Source organism: Perca fluviatilis, chromosome 1, assembly GCF_010015445.1.
Source record: "Perca fluviatilis chromosome 1, GENO_Pfluv_1.0, whole genome shotgun sequence".
Classification (NCBI taxonomy): Eukaryota; Metazoa; Chordata; class Actinopteri; order Perciformes; family Percidae; genus Perca; species Perca fluviatilis.
In genome coordinates this window covers 2,628,219-2,648,137 of record NC_053112.1, presented here as the reverse complement: position 1 = coordinate 2,648,137, position 19,919 = coordinate 2,628,219, and the positions used below count along the sequence as shown (strand labels likewise).

General features: G+C 47.2%; 1 pseudogene; it reads right to left on the bottom strand.

The window, feature by feature from the left end:
* Positions 1-19,056, bottom strand: part of LOC120566173 — a 60,237-nt pseudogene extending 41,181 nt beyond the window's left edge.
* Positions 19,057-19,919: the final 863 nt, after the last annotated feature.

Genomic DNA, 19,919 nt, shown 5'->3' with positions numbered 1-19,919 from the left:
CTGTTCCACCACATCCCAAAGATGTTCTATTGGGTTGAGATCTGGGGACTGTGGGGGCCATTTTAGTACAGTGGACTCATTGTCATGTTCAAGAAACCAATTTGAAATGATTTGAGCTTTGTGACCTGGCGCATTATCCTGCTGGAAGTAGCCATCAGAGGATGGGTCCATGGTGGTCCTAAAGGGATGCACATGGTCAGAAACAATGCTCAGGTAGGCTGTGGCATTTAAATGATGCCCAATTGGTACTAAGGGGCCTAAAGTGTGCCAAGAAAACATTCCCCACACATTACACCACCACCACCAGCCTGCCCAGTGGTAACAAGGCATGACTGATCCATGTTCTCATTCTGTTTATGCCAAATTCTGACGCTACCATCTGAATGTCTCAACAGAAATCGAGACTCATCAGACCAGTGAACATTTTTACAGTCTTCAACTGTCCAATTTTGGTGAGCTTGTGCAAATTGTAGCCTCATGTTCCTATTGTTAGTGGAGATGAGTGGTACCCGGTGGGGTCTTCTGCTGGTGTAGCCCATCTGCCTCAAGGTTGTGCGTGTTGTGGCTTCACAAATGTTTTGTTGCGTACCTCGGTTGTAACGAGTCAAAGTTGATCTTCTATCAGCTGGAATCAGTCGGCCCATTCTCCTCTGACCTCTAGCATCAACAAGGCATTTTAACCCTCCCAGGACTGCAGCATACTGGGTGTTTTTACTTTTTCAGACCGTTCTTTGTAATCTCTAGAAATGGTTGTGTGTGAAAATCCCAGTAATTGAGCAGATTGGGAAATACTCAAACCAGCCCGTCTGGCACCAACAACCATGCCACGCTCAGAGTAGCTTAGATCACCTTTCTTTCCCATTCTGACATTCAGTTTGGAGTTCAGGAGATGGTCTAGACCTAGACCACACCCCTAAATTCATTGAAGCAGCTGCCATGTGATTGGTTGATTAGATAATTGCATTAACAAGAAATCTTACAGGTGTTCCTAATAATCCTTTAGGTGAGTGTATGTTATAACTGTTAAGAGTCTGACAGACAGAGAGACAGGGCTGTTATTACATATGTTATAAATGTTAGAGTAATAAATAAATTTGTGTTCGCTCATATAATAAAATGGTTATTTCTTGTTGTGCTGTGGGCTGTCTCTGTGTCTCTCTGTCGGTGTAAACGTACCCAGGTCTCCCTTCCTGGCAGGAGCCGCGACGTTCCAGGCAGGAACTGGATTCACAGGTTTCAGATCGGTGAGAGGAACCAGATGTCTGAGACAGAGAGGACATGTTGAGTCAAACAGCTGCTGCTGCTGCTGCTGCTGCTGCCCCCCCCCCACAGATTTGGAGTTACTTCTCTCCCAGCTCCTCGATGAACACCGTGACGGCTGACGAGTGCGTTCCTACTTCCTGGATGAAGGCGTTGTAGTACTTCCCCTTCGGCTCCAGACGCACCTGAAACACCAACAACCAATCAGACGCTCTCTCTTAAGCCCCTGAAACACCAACAACCAATCAGATGCTCTCTTATTCAGAGACATCCTGGCTGTTAAACTAAAGTCTTTACAAGCCTCAAAACATCTAGATAAGTGTCAAAATAGTTTTCAAAAAGACTAAAAAGTGTATAAAAATTTAGTGATTAATTCACACGTCAATACATTTGTTCTAACTGTAGTTTATTACGAATACGTGCACACAGAACGCCACCATTACTCTGCGATTGCAGGTAATATTACCAACGCTAATGTTAGCTTGTAGCACATCAACGGCTGCCATCTTTCCAAACAAACTATACAAATCTAATATATAGGCTATAGTCTGCTTTTTTGATGAGTACGACTAGTCACCCTTTGCACATGACGTCACGCTCTACTCGCACGAATTATGAACGCCATGACGGACGGTGGAAGAGCTATGCTGTAGACGTACGGCAAGCCAAACCAGTGTCTGGGGATACCCCGTTTACCCCATAGTGGTACAGATTAGCACCAGTGTCTGGGGATACCCAGTTTACCCCATAGTGGTACAGATCAGCACCAGTGTCTGGGGGATACCCAGTTTACCCCATAGTGGTACAGATCAGCACCAGTGTCTGGGGATACCCAGTTTACCCCATAGTGGTACAGATTAGCACCAGTGTCTGGGGATACCCAGTTTACCCCATAGTGGTACAGATTAGCACCAGTGTCTGGGGATACCCAGTTTACCCCATAGTGGTACAGATTAGCACCAGTGTCTGGGGATACCCAGTTTACCCCATAGTGGTACAGATCAGCACCAGTGTCTGGGGATACCCAGTTTACCCCATAGTGGTACAGATCAGCACCAGTGTCTGGGGATACCCAGTTTACCCCATAGTGGTACAGATTAGCACCAGTGTCTGGGGATACCCAGTTTACCCCATAGTGGTACAGATCAGCACCAGTGTCTGGGGATACCCAGTTTACCCCATAGTGGTACAGATCAGCACCAGTGTCTGGGGATACCCAGTTTACCCCATAGTGGTACAGATCAGCACCAGTGTCTGGGGATTTCCGTTTACCCCATAGTGGTACAGATCAGCACTAGTGTCTGGGGATACCCAGTTTACCCCATAGTGGTACAGATCAGCACTAGTGTCTGGGGATACGTTTCCCCACCTAGTACATACTGATACAGCACCCGTGTGTGTCGGGGATACCCCGTTTACCCCATAGTGGTACAGATTAGCCCCAGTGTCTGGGGATACCCAGTTTACCCCATAGTGGTACAGATTAGCACCAGTGTCTGGGGATACCCAGTTTACCCCATAGTGGTACAGATTAGCACCAGTGTCTGGGGATACCCAGTTTACCCCATAGTGGTACAGATTAGCACCAGTGTCTGGGGATACCCAGTTTACCCCATAGTGGTACAGATTAGCCCCAGTGTCTGGGGATACCCAGTTTACCCCATAGTGGTACAGATCAGCACCAGTGTCTGGGGATACCCAGTTTACCCCATAGTGGTACAGATTAGCACCAGTGTCTGGGGATACCCAGTTTACCCCCATAGTGGTACAGATTAGCACCAGTGTCTGGGGATACCCAGTTTACCCCATAGTGGTACAGATTAGCCCCAGTGTCTGGGGATACCCAGTTTACCCCATAGTGGTACAGATCAGCACCAGTGTCTGGGGATACCCAGTTTACCCCATAGTGGTACAGATTAGCCCCAGTGTCTGGGGATACCCAGTTTACCCCATAGTGGTACAGATCAGCACTAGTGTCTGGGGATACCCAGTTTACCCCATAGTGGTACAGATCAGCACCAGTGTCTGGGGATACCCAGTTTACCCCATAGTGGTACAGATTAGCCCCAGTGTCTGGGGATACCCAGTTTACCCCATAGTGGTACAGATTAGCACCAGTGTCTGGGGATACCCAGTTTACCCCATAGTGGTACAGATCAGCACTAGTGTCTGGGGATACAGTGGTACAGATCGGGTGGACTGAAGTCGGGCAGACTCTGTGATTTAATGAGGTCCGTGAAAATGGAGGGAGGAAGAAGGTAAGGGTTGGTATCCAACCCTTCTCTAAATACCGCTCTTGAGTGAGTACCTGTAGACGCCCGACCTTGACCCATAACCACAACTCGTTGTTCAATAGAAGAAGCCATGAAGAAGAAGATAGTATTATTACAGTGTATTTAGGGTTGTTAATTTTAAACTGACTGAAACTAATGAAACTTTCCGCTCGTCTACTACACTGTTTGGCTTGTTCTTCTGCCGTCCGTCATGGCGTGGTCACGTGGTTGTGGTCACGTGTTTGCAAAGGGTGAATACTGCTGTCTGTTAGGGAGAAAACTAGCCAGGCGCCGAAATGTGGCGCTAACGCTCCCCCCGGCTGTAGTTCACCATTAAATAGAAGAGTCATTTCCTGTCAGTGCATAACGGCTCAGAGCGATTACAGACAACAGTACCCCGTCACGATGTACGCACTACACACAAGAGTACACAGTGTACTACATGGGCGGCACAATACATTATTTATATCGTCATCGCAATCTGGCATCTGGAGCAACAAACATGACAATAGACACTTTGATAACGGCACTTTAAAATGTAACTGTCCTTTATTTACTGCTGCCTTTTATATCCAAAGCAATGTTCAATTTAATTCAATTCAATTTTATTTATAGTATCAAATCATAACAAAAGTTATCTCGAGACACTTTACAGATAGAGTAGGTCTAGACCACACTATAATTTCCAAAACCCCAACAATTACAGTAATTCCATCAAGAGCAAGCATTAGCAGTGGCTATCGCGACAGTGGCGAGGAAAAACTCCCTTTTAGGAAGAAACCAACCTCTTTTATTTATTCAATAAAAGAAAGTTGGACATGATTTCCTTTCATTAGTTTTAAATCCAACAAGCAGTTTGTTGTAGTTTAACATTTTAATATCTGATTATGTATTGCACGTTCTATCCTTATCAAGATATTCAACATTATGACATATTTTCCTGGTATGGAGCAGCCCTGCAGTAGTCAGTGATCTCACGGAGGAATCCAAACTGAGCCACACTACGAGTTCATGAAGAGTTTAGTTACCTGACACTTGTCTCCCAAGAAGTACTGCCTCCCTGCAAACACCATGTAGTCTGTCTTCTGCATCTCTGTCACACACACAATAACATGTTTACAGCCTTATAGGTACTTATATATAAAAAAAGAGACTGAGGTGGCCTCCAGCTTGTTAAGATGATGTCATGCGTTACCTTTGCAGGTGTCCTGCCACACGTCAAACTCCAGGTTTCTGTACACATCTGCGTCCAGAGACTTCATGACCTTATAAGGAAGGGACACTCTGGAGGAGGGGGGCGGGGCTTCTGCAGGAGGCTGGCCAATTAGAAACCAAACAAAATGATTTGTCACATATGATGAAGAAAGTTCCCAGTATTAGAATATCCTAACCCAAGTCTTCTGTGACTTTAACCTCAGAATACAGTTGAATATGTATACTAAACATGAATAAGGAATGACATTTGAATAGTAATATAGAAGTAAATTGACTGCTGTCTTTGGTTTTGAAACTGTTGGTGACATCACGATGAGTCACTTCCTGTCACCTTTGATTCATCGGTCGACAATCGCAGTTTTTCCTCGGCAACTCCACTCGCCTCCGGCTCCTCCCTGCAGACGAAACAAACACACCTGTGACTGTTTCTGAAACAACACATGTTCATGTGAGAAACACTGACGTTAGATAGTTATATTACCATTTATTATAGATATGAATAAGGAATGACATCCATCTATCCATCCATCCATCCATCTATCCTGCCCAGTACCACCACAGTCTGATCTGTGTGTGTCTCTGTGTGTGTGTGTGTGTGTGTGTGTGTGTGTGTGTGTGTGTGTGTGTGTGTGTGTGTGTGTGTGTGTGTGTGTGTGTGTGTGTACCTGTGATTGCGGTCCTCAGGTGTGTCGTAGCCGAAGTCTGCGTCGCTACACATGGACTGGCTGTTTCTATAGCGACGACCTCCGACCCTGAAGGCCTCCATGGCCTGACAGAGCTCCGCCTCCTCAAAGCCAAACACCTTGGTGTAGAGCAGCTCGTAGAAAAGAGCTGCAGACAGACAGGCAGGCAGACAGACAGTGTGTTAGCAGGAGAGCCTGTCAGGTGATAAAGGTGAAGCGATGTCCTCGGTACTCACACTGACAGAGGGCTGCTGAGGCCGGGTAACTCCTTGAGTACACAATGTCATAGTGACCGTTGATGGAGCAACACAGCGTCACCTAGGCAACACACAGGGCTCAGACGGTCAGTACGGACTAATCACATCACACAGTTCAGAGTCATGTGACGTTTCTCCAGGTGAATCTCCCGTCTCCGTGTTACCGTGTTTGCGTTTCCCTCCAAACATAAGAATACAGTTTTGTTGTTTGGGAACCTGACTTTCAGGAGACCGACTCAGTAGTTGTCCTTACTGGGTGTAAGGTCGGCATTACTCTCTGCCTGTTTTCAAAGTGCTGTGAAATCCAAACCCTAACGACTACCAAACCGTCACTTTGTGCAGCTGAAACGTTCTTAATCCCAGGTTTACAGCGATGTGAAGCACAGGGCTGGAAAACTTCCCAATTATATTACGTACGCAGGTTTTAAAGAAAATGTAGTAAGTGAGCTGGAGCCCTAATGTTGTAATGTCTCCCACTAGTCCAGGTGATAAATGACTGTAGTAGGTCTTTGATAGGGAAGGGGGGAGATCTCTCTCTCTCTCTTGTTGAAAAGCGTGTGTGAGTGAGCTGCAGCGATTTTTTAGATTTTTTACTTTTCTTTTTTTGTGCAGCCGTCATGGTAAATGGAGAGGGTTTTCCACGCTCACCAGGAAACATGGCATTAAGATCGGTCCTAGTTTCTCGTGCAGCGTGGAGGACATTAGTCTAGCTGTGGGGGAGAAGGTCGGGCACGGTAGTATCATGTCGGCCGCTCAGATGAACGGCGCCGTGGTCATCTTCCTGGATCGGGAGGAGAAAGTGAACCAAGTCATCGAGGCGGGCATCACCGTGTGTGAAATGTTTGTTCAGGTACTACCGCTGAATCAACCGGCCACCAAGGTGGTCCTGTCCAACGTCCCACCGTTCATCTCTGATGGCTTCCTCAGCAGAGAGCTGTCCAGACACGGGAAGATAGTCTCCCCCGTTAGAAAGATCCTGTCTGGATGTAAATCTCCGTTGCTGAAGCACGTGGTGTCTCACCGTAGACAGCTGTATATGATACTGAACCATCGGGACGAGGAGTTGAACCTCCGGTTCCATGTTAAAGTAGATGATTATGAATACGTGATTTTTGCAACGTCATCAGAGATGAAATGTTTTGTTGTGGAGAGGTGGGCCACACGGTGAGGGCCTGCCCGAGACCAGGTGATCCAAATCCTCCCGGTCCGGGAGAGGAGGCTGGTGCCGGGGAGGGGCCGGCCCCCGCTCCCCCGGGGGTACCAGAGGGGGCTGCTGCCTCGGGGCCGGCTGCCGCGTCCGAGCGGCAGATGCCAGCTCCGCGTGCTGCACGGCGGTGTGGTGATGCCGTGTCCGACCAGACGCACGGGGTGAGTAATGTAAATACACCGGGTGGTTGTGTGAATGAAGTAGGAGGGGAGGGTGATGGAAGTGTGTGTGTGGCAGTGGAAAGTGCTGTGGGTGAAGAAAAATAAAAAAAAATAAAAAAATTCAGGTGAGGGTGTGTGTAGGGAACAGACAGGTGAGGGTGTGTGTAGGGAACAGACAGGTGAGGGTGTGTGTAGGGAACAGAGAGGTGAGGGTGTGTGTGTGTAGGGAACAGAGAGGTGAGGGTGTGTGTAGGGAACAGACAGGTGAGGGTGTGTGTGGGAACAGAGAGGTGAGGGTGTGTGTAGGGAACAGACAGGTGAGGGTGTGTGTAGGGAACAGACAGGTGAGGGGTGTGTGTAGGGAACAGACAGGTGAGGGTGTGTGTAGGGAACAGACAGGTGAGGGTGTGTGTGTGTGTAGGGAACAGAGAGGTGAGGGTGTGTGTAGGGAACAGACAGGTGAGGGTGTGTGTGTGTAGGGAACAGAGAGGTGAGGGTGTGTGTGTGTAGGGAACAGAGGGTGAGGGGTGTTGGTGTGTAGGGAACAGAGGGTGAGGGTGTGTGTGTGTGTGGGGAACAGAGGTGGGGGGTGTGTGTGTGTTAGGGGAACAGAGGTGAGGGGTGTGTGTGTGTAGGGAACAGAGAGGTGAGGGTGTGTGTGTGTAGGGAACAGAGAGGGTGAGGGTGTGTGTAGGGAACAGAGAGGTGGGGGTGTGTGTGTGTAGGGAACAGAGAGGTGAGGGTGTGTGTGTGTAGGGAACAGAGAGGTGAGGGTGTGTGTGTGTAGGGAACAGAGAGGTGAGGGTGTGTGTGTGTAGGGAACAGAGAGGTGAGGGTGTGTGTGTGTAGGGAACAGAGAGGTGAGGGTGTGTGTGTGTAGGGAACAGAGGTGAGGGGTGTGTGTGTGTAGGGAACAGAGGGTGAGGGTGTGTGTGTAGGGGAACAGAGGGTGAGGGTGTGTGTGTGTAGGGAACAGAGGAGGTGGTGTGTGTGTGTAGGGAACAGAGAGGTGAGGGTGTGTGTGTGTAGGGAACAGAGAGGTGAGGGTGTGTGTGTGTAGGGAACAGAGAGGTGAGGGTGTGTGTGTGTAGGGAACAGACAGGTGAGGGTGTGTGTAGGGAACAGACAGGTGAGGGTGTGTGTAGGGAACAGACTGAATCAGGTGAATCAGGTGAGGCTGAGCTGACTGTCCCTTTTAAAATCTCCACTCTTAATATAAACGGTGGCAGAGATGTGAAGAAGAGGGCTTGCCTTGTTGAGTAAATATTGCAATGTTGCAAGAAACGCACAGTGACACTTTAAATGAGACCGACTAGAGGAGGGAATGGGATGGGGGGGTGGTTTTAAGTCATCTTAGCAGCATCAGCGGAGGAGTAGCAATCCTATTTGCAAGGAACTTTTACAACTTTTTTTAAGTCCCACACTGTAGACGAAAGAATAAAGGGCCGACTCTTAGTAGTCAGAGCCCAGTATGAAGTTTTTAATCTGGTTTTTATAAACGTATACGCTCCAAACTCTGGACCTGATAGAGTTCTTTCTTTAAATGAACTCAGTACGGTTTTAAGTGAGTGTGAACCAGAGGAGTTTTTATTTTTGGGAGGGGATTTTAACTGTACACATGATGATGATTTAGATCGGAACCATAACGAACCACATGCTGCTTCTAAACAAGCCATGCAGAAGCTGATGGAGACACACAGTCTCAGACGTCTGGAGAGACCGCCATGCACAGCAGAGACAGTACACATGGGTCCACAGCAGAGACAACCGGTTGACTTTGGCTAGACTAGACAGGTTTTATTGTTTTAAGCACCATTTTAATGTTTTTAAAGGGTGTAGTATATTGCCTGTCGGTTTTTCTGATCATTCTTATGTGTATTGTGATGTTTACATTGCCAATATAAAACCCAGATCTGCGTATTGGCATTTTAACACAGCTTTGCTTTTAGATGCACATTTTAGGGATGTTTTTATTTTTTTTTGGAAAGGTTTTAGAGACAGGAGAGATTTTAGTTCGTTGAGGCAGTGGTGGGACATTGGGAAGGTTGAAATCAGGCAGCTTTGTCAGCAGTACACGCTCAGTGTTTCTCGAGACATTGCCAAGTCTATGAACGATCTGGAGATATCTATAGTGGACATGCAGAGTTCTGCAGAGTCCACAGGAAATCAAGGCTGTATTGAAGACCTCAAGTCTAAAAAAGCCATCTTGGCAGACCTGCTGGGCATGAGAGCACTGATCCGGTCCCGTTTTCAGACTGTTGCTTTAATGGACTCTCCAACTAAGTTCTTTTTTAGTTTGGAGAAGAAGAATGGCCAGAGCCGGATGATCCATGCTCTGAGATCAGCAGGAGGACAGCCATTAACAACAGCGTCCCAGATCCGAGAGAGAGCTGTGGACTTCTACTCTGATCTCTACAGCACAGAGTACACAGAGGACGACGAGGCTTTCACCAGTTTCTGCAGAGACCTGCCCACTGTTTCTGGGGACGACAATGTGGAGCTGGAGGGGCCCCTGACGGAGGAAGAGGTTTCTAGAGCTCTACAAAGCATGCAGGGGCGAAAGGCCCCTGGGATTGATGGTCTCCCTCCAGAGTTTTACAAAACTTTCTGGGACATAATGAAAACTGACATTTTAGATGTTTTTACAGAAAGTTTTGATGGTTGTTCCCTTCCGCAGAGTTGCAGGAGGGCGGTGCCGACTCTCCTCCCGAAGAAAGGGGACCTACAGGACATTAAGAACTGGAGGCCAGTCTCTCTGCTGTGTGCAGATTACAAGATGCTGTCTAAAGTCCTGGCATCCAGGCTGAAGCTGGTGTTGGACCGGGTCATTCATAGGACCCAAACCTACTGTGTGCCCGGCAGGTCCATTGTTGACAATGTGTCACTAATTCGGGATATTTTGACAGTCTCTGGTTCATTGGGCGTAGACACTGGTCTGGTTTCTTTGGACCAGGAAAAGGCGTTTGACCGGGTTGAGCACCGTTACCTGTGGAAAGTTCTGGAGAGGTTCGGCCTCAGCCCTGGTTTCATCGCCAAGATAAAGGTAATGTACGAGAACATTGAGAGTGTGCTGAAGATTAATGGTGGTTTGTGTAAACCCTTCAAGGTAAACCGGGGGATAAGACAGGGCGGCTCAATGTCTGGGATGTTATACGCCTTATCCATTGAACCCATGTTGCATAATGTCCGCTCTGGCATCACTGGCCTGTTTTTACCAGAGGCCTGTACTACGAAGCAGGATTTGGCGTTAACGAACTAACTTCAGGCTCAACCCAGGGTTTTCTGTATCACGAAGGTGGATCACTTGTTATCGGGTTCAATCGCCGTGGTAACTCATGCTGAACACTTAACCTGGTCGGGAGCAGGTTATGTTGGAGATCAGACATCAACCGGTGTTAAAGCACCGCCTACTGACCAATCAATAGATTGATAACGGCGTCACCGTTCTTATAGAAGATCATGCGGGCGCCGGTGCGAGGAGAGAGAGAGATGCGCTCATAAAAGTTAAAATATTTAGAGACCGACAACCCGTTAACATTCCCTGATTGGTATTTTTATGAAATATGTATATTTTAATGGGAGGGAATTACATATCGGCTTCTTGAGCCGTGTGTCGCCAATGTGCACATCGGTTTGAATTATGTTTTCATATTCTTTATTTGCTCTCACGGTTGCTTCCCACTGCCAGGGTTGCAACTGAAATAATAGGCTAAAGCAATGACAGTTTATGGAAAGCACCAGTCTAATTATGGTCAGATCTTGGTCCTGACTGGTGGGGAAGTGATATTAATAAGCGTGATTTAAACATCTACAGCATCGGCTATTTTTTTGCCAGCTTTCCTTCCTGTTTTAGGAAGCAGTCTGTGTTCTTCATATTTATGGAGAATTATAATTTGAGAGAGCGATATACATTAGGGATGGATACGGTTCATGAAAAACACCCGAACCGCTTCGGTTCGGGCTGTGTTAACGAACGGTTCGTCAGTCCACTGTTAATGGTCACTAACCTCTTACTGCCGTAGTGCCCACTTTATACACCGATGTTAAAACACTAACTGGAAATGCGAAAGGGATGGGCGTGACAAAACGCAACCCATGGCAGCTGATTGGACGATCGCGTCACTGGGTCTGGCTGGTCCCAAATTTCAAAACACACTGTCATGGCGGCTCGTTCAGAATACGATCTCATATTGTACTAAAATAGTTCACCGAAAACGTGTTTCTGAAAACATTTTAAGCGAGAAATAGGCCATGCAGTTGCTGAATCTGTCTTCATTTCAGATCGACAAAGGTCAGTTTAGAAGATTTTCGTCAGATTTTGAGAGACACCGAGCCGACCGCTCCTCAAGTGGCGTGGGGCGCCGCTGCAGGTCACGTGACATCACCTGCAGAAATGTCAGGTGGGAGAGAGGCTGCCCAGAGCTGGAGGATGCGCCAGCGTCGTTTATAGTCTGGTGTGTGGGAACATTTTGGATTTCCGCTTACCTATGATGAAATAAAACAATATAGAACTGCCACTGTGTGCCGTTTTGTGCAACATGCTTTCAATATGCTAATTTTAGCTATATGCTGAAGTATATTCTGGAGTGTTAAAGAAAAATAAGAACAGTACTGAACCGAAACCGTGATACGAGAACCGAACCGTGGGTTTTGTGGAACCGTACCACCCTAATAAATAAATAAATATATATATATATATATATATATATATATATATAAATATAAATATATATATATATATATATATATATAAATAAATATATATATATGGGGCTCTGGTAGATGTTTCCGTTTGATTGGTAGTGGTTAAACACATTTTTATGTGAACAGCGCGTGCGCTGGATTGGGAAACCCTGAGTTGACTTAACTAGTTGATAACCAGCGTCGTAGTACAGGTTATCCGGGGACCACGGTTGTTAGGTTTGGTGAAGCCGGATTACTGAAAGAAATCCAGGACATGTTGATCTTGCTTCGTAGTACAGGCCTCTGTTTTACTGCACCTTTTACTGTATCGGCCTACGCAGACGACATCATAGTTTTTACTAAAAACCAACAAGATGTAGATAGTTTAGGTTGTATTGTGGAGACGTTTCACAGCATTTCTGCTGCCAAAGTAAACTGGGCAAAAAGTGAAGCCCTGGCAGTGGGGAGCTGGGCTGGAGGGCTCCCTCAGCTTCCTGGTGGGTTGACCTGGAAGAGGAGGGGGGTTAAAGTACCTGGGGGTTTATCTGGGGGACCAGAGAACCACGGATAGGAACTGGGAAGGAGTCATTGAAAAGGTGGAGGGGACGTTGGGAAAATGGAGGTGGCTGCTTCCCCACATGTCGTACAGAGGAAGGGTGCTCATCATAAATAACTTGGTGGCATCCAGCCTCTGGCACAAGTTAAAATGTATGGAGCCCCCAGCGGGTCTTTTAAAAACAATACAGTCGATCATGTGACGGCCCTGTGTAATCTGGCAGGGCCTCTCTGTGGGAGTGATACCTCTCTGGTCTTACCCATCTTTGTTTCCATCTTTGTTTGAGTTTGTCTCAACTGAACGAGTGGATGAACAGACTGGACAGTGGAGAAACAGAGATGCTGCGGGACTATTTTAATGGGACAGAAATCCCCGTTACCGGAGACCCCTTTCCAGACCTTGGTTTTACTAGTACTAGGACAACATACACCACATGGTGCTGATTTCCATATGCAGACTGGGAAAGGTCTGTATAGGAACTGTGTTCTGGCCACCCACCATAAGAAGCTGAGTGAGAGGAAGGACAGACTGCTGAAAGACAGGAAACCAGTGTGGAGAGTCTTGTCTCTGAACAATAGGTCTGGAGACCTGCAGTGGAGGATCCTCTACTGAACAAGAGGTCTGGAGACCTGCAGTGGAGGATCCTCTAATGAACAAGAGGTCTGGAGACCTTCAGTGGAGGATCCTCCACGGGGCTCTGGCCGTGAATGTGTTCCTGTCCCAGATTAATCCCACCATGTCCTCCACGTGTCCATTCTGTCTCCACCCTGAGACCATCACCCATTGCTATCTGGACTGTTACAGGCTGAAACCTCTTTTTAACATTTTAAAAACTGTGTTTTTAGATTGTGGAGAGGTTTTTAGTGAGACTGCTTTTATTTTTGGTGCTGGCTACAGAAAGAAAAATGCGAATAAGTGGCAAATGTTGAATTTTATTGTGGGTCAGGCCAAACTGTCAATTTATAAAAGTCGGAAAAACCAGATAGAGAACGTGTGTGGACTAGAGCTGACCAAGCTGTACGTGGCTCTGGTGAAGGCCAGAGAGAGAGTGGACTTCAGGTTCCTCTCTCTGATGAAAGACATACAGCAGTTCTTAGACCAGTGGTGTTTCACCACGGCTCTGTGCTCTGTGAAGGACGATGAGCTCATCTTTCATTCTGTGTTTTTATGAGATTATTTATTACATGTGGTTTTAATTTTGTTTTGTGCATCTAAGAACAATATGATGTTCTGGTAGAGAAAAATGTCTTTCTGAAAAAGTAAAGGTTTTGTAAAAATCTCTCTCATAGTGAGTTTCACCTGATTATCATTCTTCACCTTGTCAAGGGTGGTCTTCTGAAATCACAAAAAACGTTTTAACGGCTGCTTTCCCCGGGTAACGGTAGATCAGGAAACACCGCCTGACACACACACACACACACACACACACACACACACACCCTGGATTTACAAAAACAATAGTTTTTTATCTGTCTGTAGCCTGTGTCTGTAGCCTGTGTCTGTAGTCTGTTGTCTGTGATCTGTAGTCTGGTGTCTGCAGCCTGTGTCTGTAGTCTATAGTCTGGTTCGACGTCTGCAGCCTGTGTCTGTAGTCTGGTGTCTGTGGTATGGCGTCTGTAGTCTGTCGTCTGTAGTCTGGCGGTCGGTGTGCAGTCGGTGTCTGTCTGGCGTCTGTAGTCTATAGTCTGGTGTCTGTAGTCTGTGTGTAGTCTGTGTCTGTCTGGTGTCTGTAGTCTGTGTCTGTCTGGTGTCTGTAGTCTATAGTCTGGTGTCTGTAGTCTGTGTCTGTCTGGCGTCTGTAGTCTGGTGTCTGTAGTCTGTGTCTGCGTCGCCGTAGTCTATAGTCTGGTGTCTGTAGTCTGTGTCTGTCTGGCGTCTGTAGTCTATAGTCTGGTGTCTGTAGTCGGTGTCTGTCTGGCGTCTGTAGTCTATAGTCTGGTGTCTGTAGTCGGTGTCTGTCTGGGGTCTGTAGTCTATAGTCTGGTGTCTGTAGTCGGGTGTCTGTCTGGCGTCTGTAGTCTATAGTCTGGTGTCTGTAGTCGGTGTCTGGCGTCTGTAGTCTAGTCTGTAGCCTGTGTCTGTGTCTATAGTCTGTAACCTGTGTCTGTAGCCTGTAGCCTGTGTCTGTAACCTGTGTCTGTAGCCTGTAGCCTGTGTCTGTAGCCTGTGTCTGTAGCCTGTGTCTGTCTGTAGCCTGTGTCTGTAGCCTGTGTCTGCAGCCTGTGTCGTAGCCTGTGTCTGTAGCCTGTAGCCTGTAGCCGGTAGTCTGTAGCCGGTAGTCTGTAGCCTGTGTCTGTCTGTAGCCTGTGTCTGTCTGTAGCCTGTGTCTGTCTGTAGCCTGTAATCTGTGTCTGTAGCCTGTAGTCTGTGTCTGTAGCCTGTAGCCTGTGTCTGTAGCCTGTGTCTGTAGCCTGTGTCCTGTAGCCTGTGTCCTGTAGCCTGTGTCCTGTAGCCTGTAGCCTGTAGTCTGTAGTCTGTGCCTGTAGCCTGTAGTCTGTGTCTGTAGCCTGTGTCTGTAGCCTGTGTCTGTAGTCTGTGTCCTGTAGCCTGTAGTCTGTGTCTGTAGCCTGTAGCCTGTAGCCTGTAGTCTGTAGTCTGTGTCGGTAGCCTGTGTCGGTAGCCTGTGTCGGTAGCCTGTGTCTGTAGCCTGTGTCTGTAGCCTGTGTCTGTAGCCTGTGCCTGTAGCCTGTGTCTGTAGCCTGTGTCTGTCTGTAGCCTGTAGCCTGTGTCTGTCTGTAGCCTGTAGCCTGTTTCTGTCTGTAGCCTGTTTCTGTCTGTAGCCTGTAGCCTGTGTCTTTAGCCTGTGTCTGTAGCCTGTGTCTGTAGCCTGTAGTCTGTGTCTGTAGCCTGTCTGTAGCCTGTCTGTAGCCTGTAGTCTGTGTCTGTAGCCTGTAGTCTGTGTCTGTAGCCTGTAGTATGGCTGTAGCCTGTAGCCTGTAGTATGGCTGTAGCCTGTAGCCTGTAGCCTGTGTCTGTAGCCTGTCTGTAGTCTGTAGCCTGTAGCCTGTGTCCTGTAGTCTGTAGCCTGTAGCCTGTAGTCTGTAGCCTGTCTGTAGTCTGTAGTCTGTCTGTAGTCTGTAGCTTGTGTCCTGTAGCCTGTCTGTAGTCTGTAGCCTGTGTCCTGTAGCCTGTGTCTGTAGCCTATAGCCTGTAGCCTGTAGTCTGTAGCCTGTAGCCTGTAGCCTGTGGTCTGTAGCCTGTGGTCTGTAGCCTGTGTCTGTAGCCTGTGTCTGTAGCCTGTGTCTGTAGTAGTGCTTCTCACCTGTAGAGCTGTGACAGAGCCTTGATCTCCACCTGACCCACCGTCTCCTGATTACAACATATAGAAACAACCAGAAACTATTTAAATACTTTATGACGAGGGTTACCATGGCAACAGTCAAAGCATTCAGCTCAGCGCTAACGTTAGCACGGCGGCGCGTTTTCTTCGTTTTCTCTTATTTTATGAGGGGCCAGCTGGACGGCCCTGAGGGGCCAGCTGGACGGCTCTGAGGGGCCAGCTGGACGGCCCTGAGGGGCCAGCTGGACGGCTCTGAGGGGCCAGCTGGACGGCCCTGAGGGGCCAGCTGGACGGCTCTGAGGGGCCAGCTGGACGGCCCTGAGGGGCCAGCTGGACGGCCCTGAGGGGCCAGCTGGACGGCTCTGAGGGGCCAGCTGGACGGCCCTGAGGGGCCAGCTGGACGGCCCTGAGGGGCCAGCTGGACGGCCCTGAGGGGCCAGCTGGGGCCAGCTGGACGGCCCTGAGGGGCCAGCTGGACGGCCCTGAGGGGCCAGCTGCTCTGAGGAGTAATTCACCCTAGGGTCCTTTGCACCATGACCTCGAGCCAAACACCCCCCAGAAGCTTTTTTCACCTGGGTCTAACATTGGGAGAGTTAGCTAGAGTAGCGTTATCAGCTGAATAGCTTAGCGCAGGGGCTAACGGACCCAGTGATGCATCTCGTAAGTTACCCCACTAATAATGCCCAAAATGATACCAAACTTCTACACTAGTACAAATAAGTTATGCTCTCATAAAACAATGGATTGGAAAGTTTGAAAGTACACCAGAAGTTTATGTAAATAACAGTTAGACGAGTGCTTAGGGCCGTCTACAAATTACAACACCGAGAAGAGATAACAAAAATATTTATTAATTTAATGATTAAATAAGGTAATGTCTCCAAACTTACCTCAATTATTACTTGTCTCCCGTGCGTTATACTACAGCACTTACTAAAAAAAAAAAAAAAGTTAAATTAAAAAATATTTTGGTTGTATCTCTTCTTGGTGTTGTAATTTGTAGACGGCCCTAAGAACTTGTCTTACTGTTATTTAAATAAACTTCTGGTGTACTTGCAAACTTTCCGATCCATCGCTGTATGAGTACATAACCTATTTGTACTGGTGTAGACGTTAGGAGCTCACCTTGGGGTCCTCCAGACGCTCCAGGTACTTCTCAAATGATCCTTCAACAAACTGAGAGACAAAACACACTGTTAGACTGCTCAGAGGACATACTGACTGCCTGTCTGTCTCTCTGTCTGCCTGTCTGACTGTCTCTCTGCCTCTGTCTGTCTCACTGCCTCTCTGTGTATCTCACTGTCTCTCTGCCTGTCTGTCTCTCTGCCTGCCTGCCTGTCTGATTGTCTCTCTGCCTGTTGACTGACTGACTCTCTTTCTGCCTGCCTGCCTGACTGTCTCTCCGTCTGCCTGTCTCTCTGCCTGTTGACTGACTGACTGACTCTCTTTCTGCCTGCCTATCTGCCTGTCTGCCTCTCTGTCTGTCTCACTGTCTCTCTGCCTGTCTGTCTCTCCGTCTGCCTGTCTCTCTGCCTGTTGACTGACTGACTGACTCTCTTTCTGCCTGCCTATCTGCCTGTCTGCCTCTCTGTCTGTCTCACTGTCTCTCTGCCTGTCTGTCTCTCTGTCTGCCTGTCTCTCTGCCTGTTGACTGACTGACTATCTTTCTGCCTGCCTGTCTGACTGTCTCTCTGCCTGTTGACTGACTGACTGACTCTCTTTCTGCCTGCCTGTCTGCCTGCCTGCCTGTCTGTCTATTTGATCTGCTGATATCAGTGTGTGACTCACCGGTTCAAAGTTGCATCTATTGGCTCTCATGAAGTCTGCACACTCCTGACGGATCCTCTGGTGGTAGTTCTGAGAATAATACAACTACACACACACACACACACACACACACACACACACACACACACACACACACACACACACACACACACACACACACACACACACACACACACACACACACACACACACACACACACACACACACACACAGCATAGTATCGCAATATTTTCTGTGGCAGTACTGTATCGATACACAGACGCCAAGTATGGATCTATTATTATATATGTGTTGGTCAGTCTGTCTGCTTGACTATCTCATTTTTGCAGCAATACAATTGAAGTGAGATGAACAAACAGAAATGTATCTTTTTAGATAAAGCAGATGTTGACCAAGTTTCCTTTTGGGGACATCATTTGAAATTGGGAAAGATTTGAAGTTGGAAAAAAGTTAATGAATTGCAATATATATATATATATATATATATATATATATATATATATATATATATATATATATATGTACATACACACACTTAGAGTGCATGTCGGAGAATAGCGCAGTCACTCAGCAGAAAAAGGTGGGGGTGTTCGGACCTGCCCCCACTGCTGCACCTGTGTATGTCTGCCTACCTGTCTGTCTGTCTGCCTACCTGTGTCTGTCTGCCTACCTGTCTGTCTGCCTACCTGTGTCTGTCTGCCTACCTGTCTGTCTGCCTACCTGTCTGTCTGTCTGTCTGTCTGTCTGTCTGTCTGCCTACCTGTCTGTCTGTCTGTCTGTCTGCCTGTCTGTCTGCCTACCTGTCTGTCTGTCTGTCTGTCTGCCTGTCTGTCTGCCTACCTGTGTCTGTCTGCCTGTCTGTCTGTCTGTCTGTCTGTCTGTCTGCCTGCCTGCCTGTCTCTGTAGTTTTGTGTTAACTGTGTTGTTGTTATGTAGTGAAGTTGTTACATGAGTTTAAACAGTGTTCTATAAATATTATTAATACATGAACTGAATGTTTGAACATCTGTCTGTCTCTCTGCCTGCCTGCCTGCCTGCCTGTCTGTCTGCTGAACTGTCTCCTGTATATTTACATCTTTTAGTCAGAACTAAAATCTCCAAACCTCCTGAACCCATCTCCACTTTAACTACTTCTCTCTCTCCCCCCATCTTTAGTTCTCTACTTATCATCCTTCTGTGTCTCTGTCTCTCTCTCTTTTATTTTTCTATCTCTGTTTCTCTCTCTTTATTTATTTCTATCTTTCTCACTATCTCTCCATCGCCCCCCCCCCTCGCAGTTAGCATTAGCATTAGCTCACCTGTTCGGACACAGCCCGGAAGAGGCTGGAGGCGTCTCGCGCCACCATCTTCCTGTAGAGCCCCAGGCTGCTCAGATACTCGTCCATGTTGACGAAGTACTTCTTCAGTCCTTTCTGCATGCCGCCACTAACCTAACTAAACACACACACACTACCGTCTCTACCGTCAGACAGCTAAGTGCTCCGGTCTCACCGCTCAGCGACAGCACGGGCCCACAGCACAAGCCCTCCGCCGGCCACAGGTGAGTCTAATCAGGCCTCATTAGCACGCGGCACATCCCCGCTGCTGCAGTGTTCAGGGACCGAGCCAAGCTCAGGAATATCCAATACTACACTACGGGACAACTTACTCTTTGTTACCGGGCTCTTCAACGTTAGGAGCCCTTAACTGAGAGAGAGACGGAGCAGGGGCCCCTACTACATTTATATTATAAAACACACACACACACAGAGACACACACACAGACACACTACTACATTTATATTATAAAACACACACACACACAGACACACTACTACATTTATATTATAAAACACACACACACACACACACACAGACACACACACAGACACACTACTACATTTATATTATAAAACACACACACAGAGACACACACACAGAGAGACACACACACACACAGACACACTACTACATTTATATTATAAAACACACACACACACAGACACACACACAGACACACTACTACATTTATATTATAAAACACACACACAGACACACACACAGACACACTACTACATTTATATTATAAAACACACACACAGAGACACACACACAGAGAGACACACACACACACAGACACACTACTACATTTATATTATAAAACACACACACAGAGACACACACACAGAGAGACACACACACACACAGACACACTACTACATTTATATTATAAAAAACACACACACAGACACACTACTACATTTATATTATAAAACACAGAGACACACACACACAGACACACTACTACATTTATATTATAAAACACACACACAGACACACACACACACACACACACACTACTACATTTATATTATAAAACACACACACACACAGACACACACACAGACACACTACTACATTTATATTATAAAACACACACACACACACACACACAGACACACTACTACATTTATATTATAAAACACACACACACACAGACACATACACAGACACACTACTACATTTATATTATAAAACACACACACACACAGACACATACACAGACACACTACTAC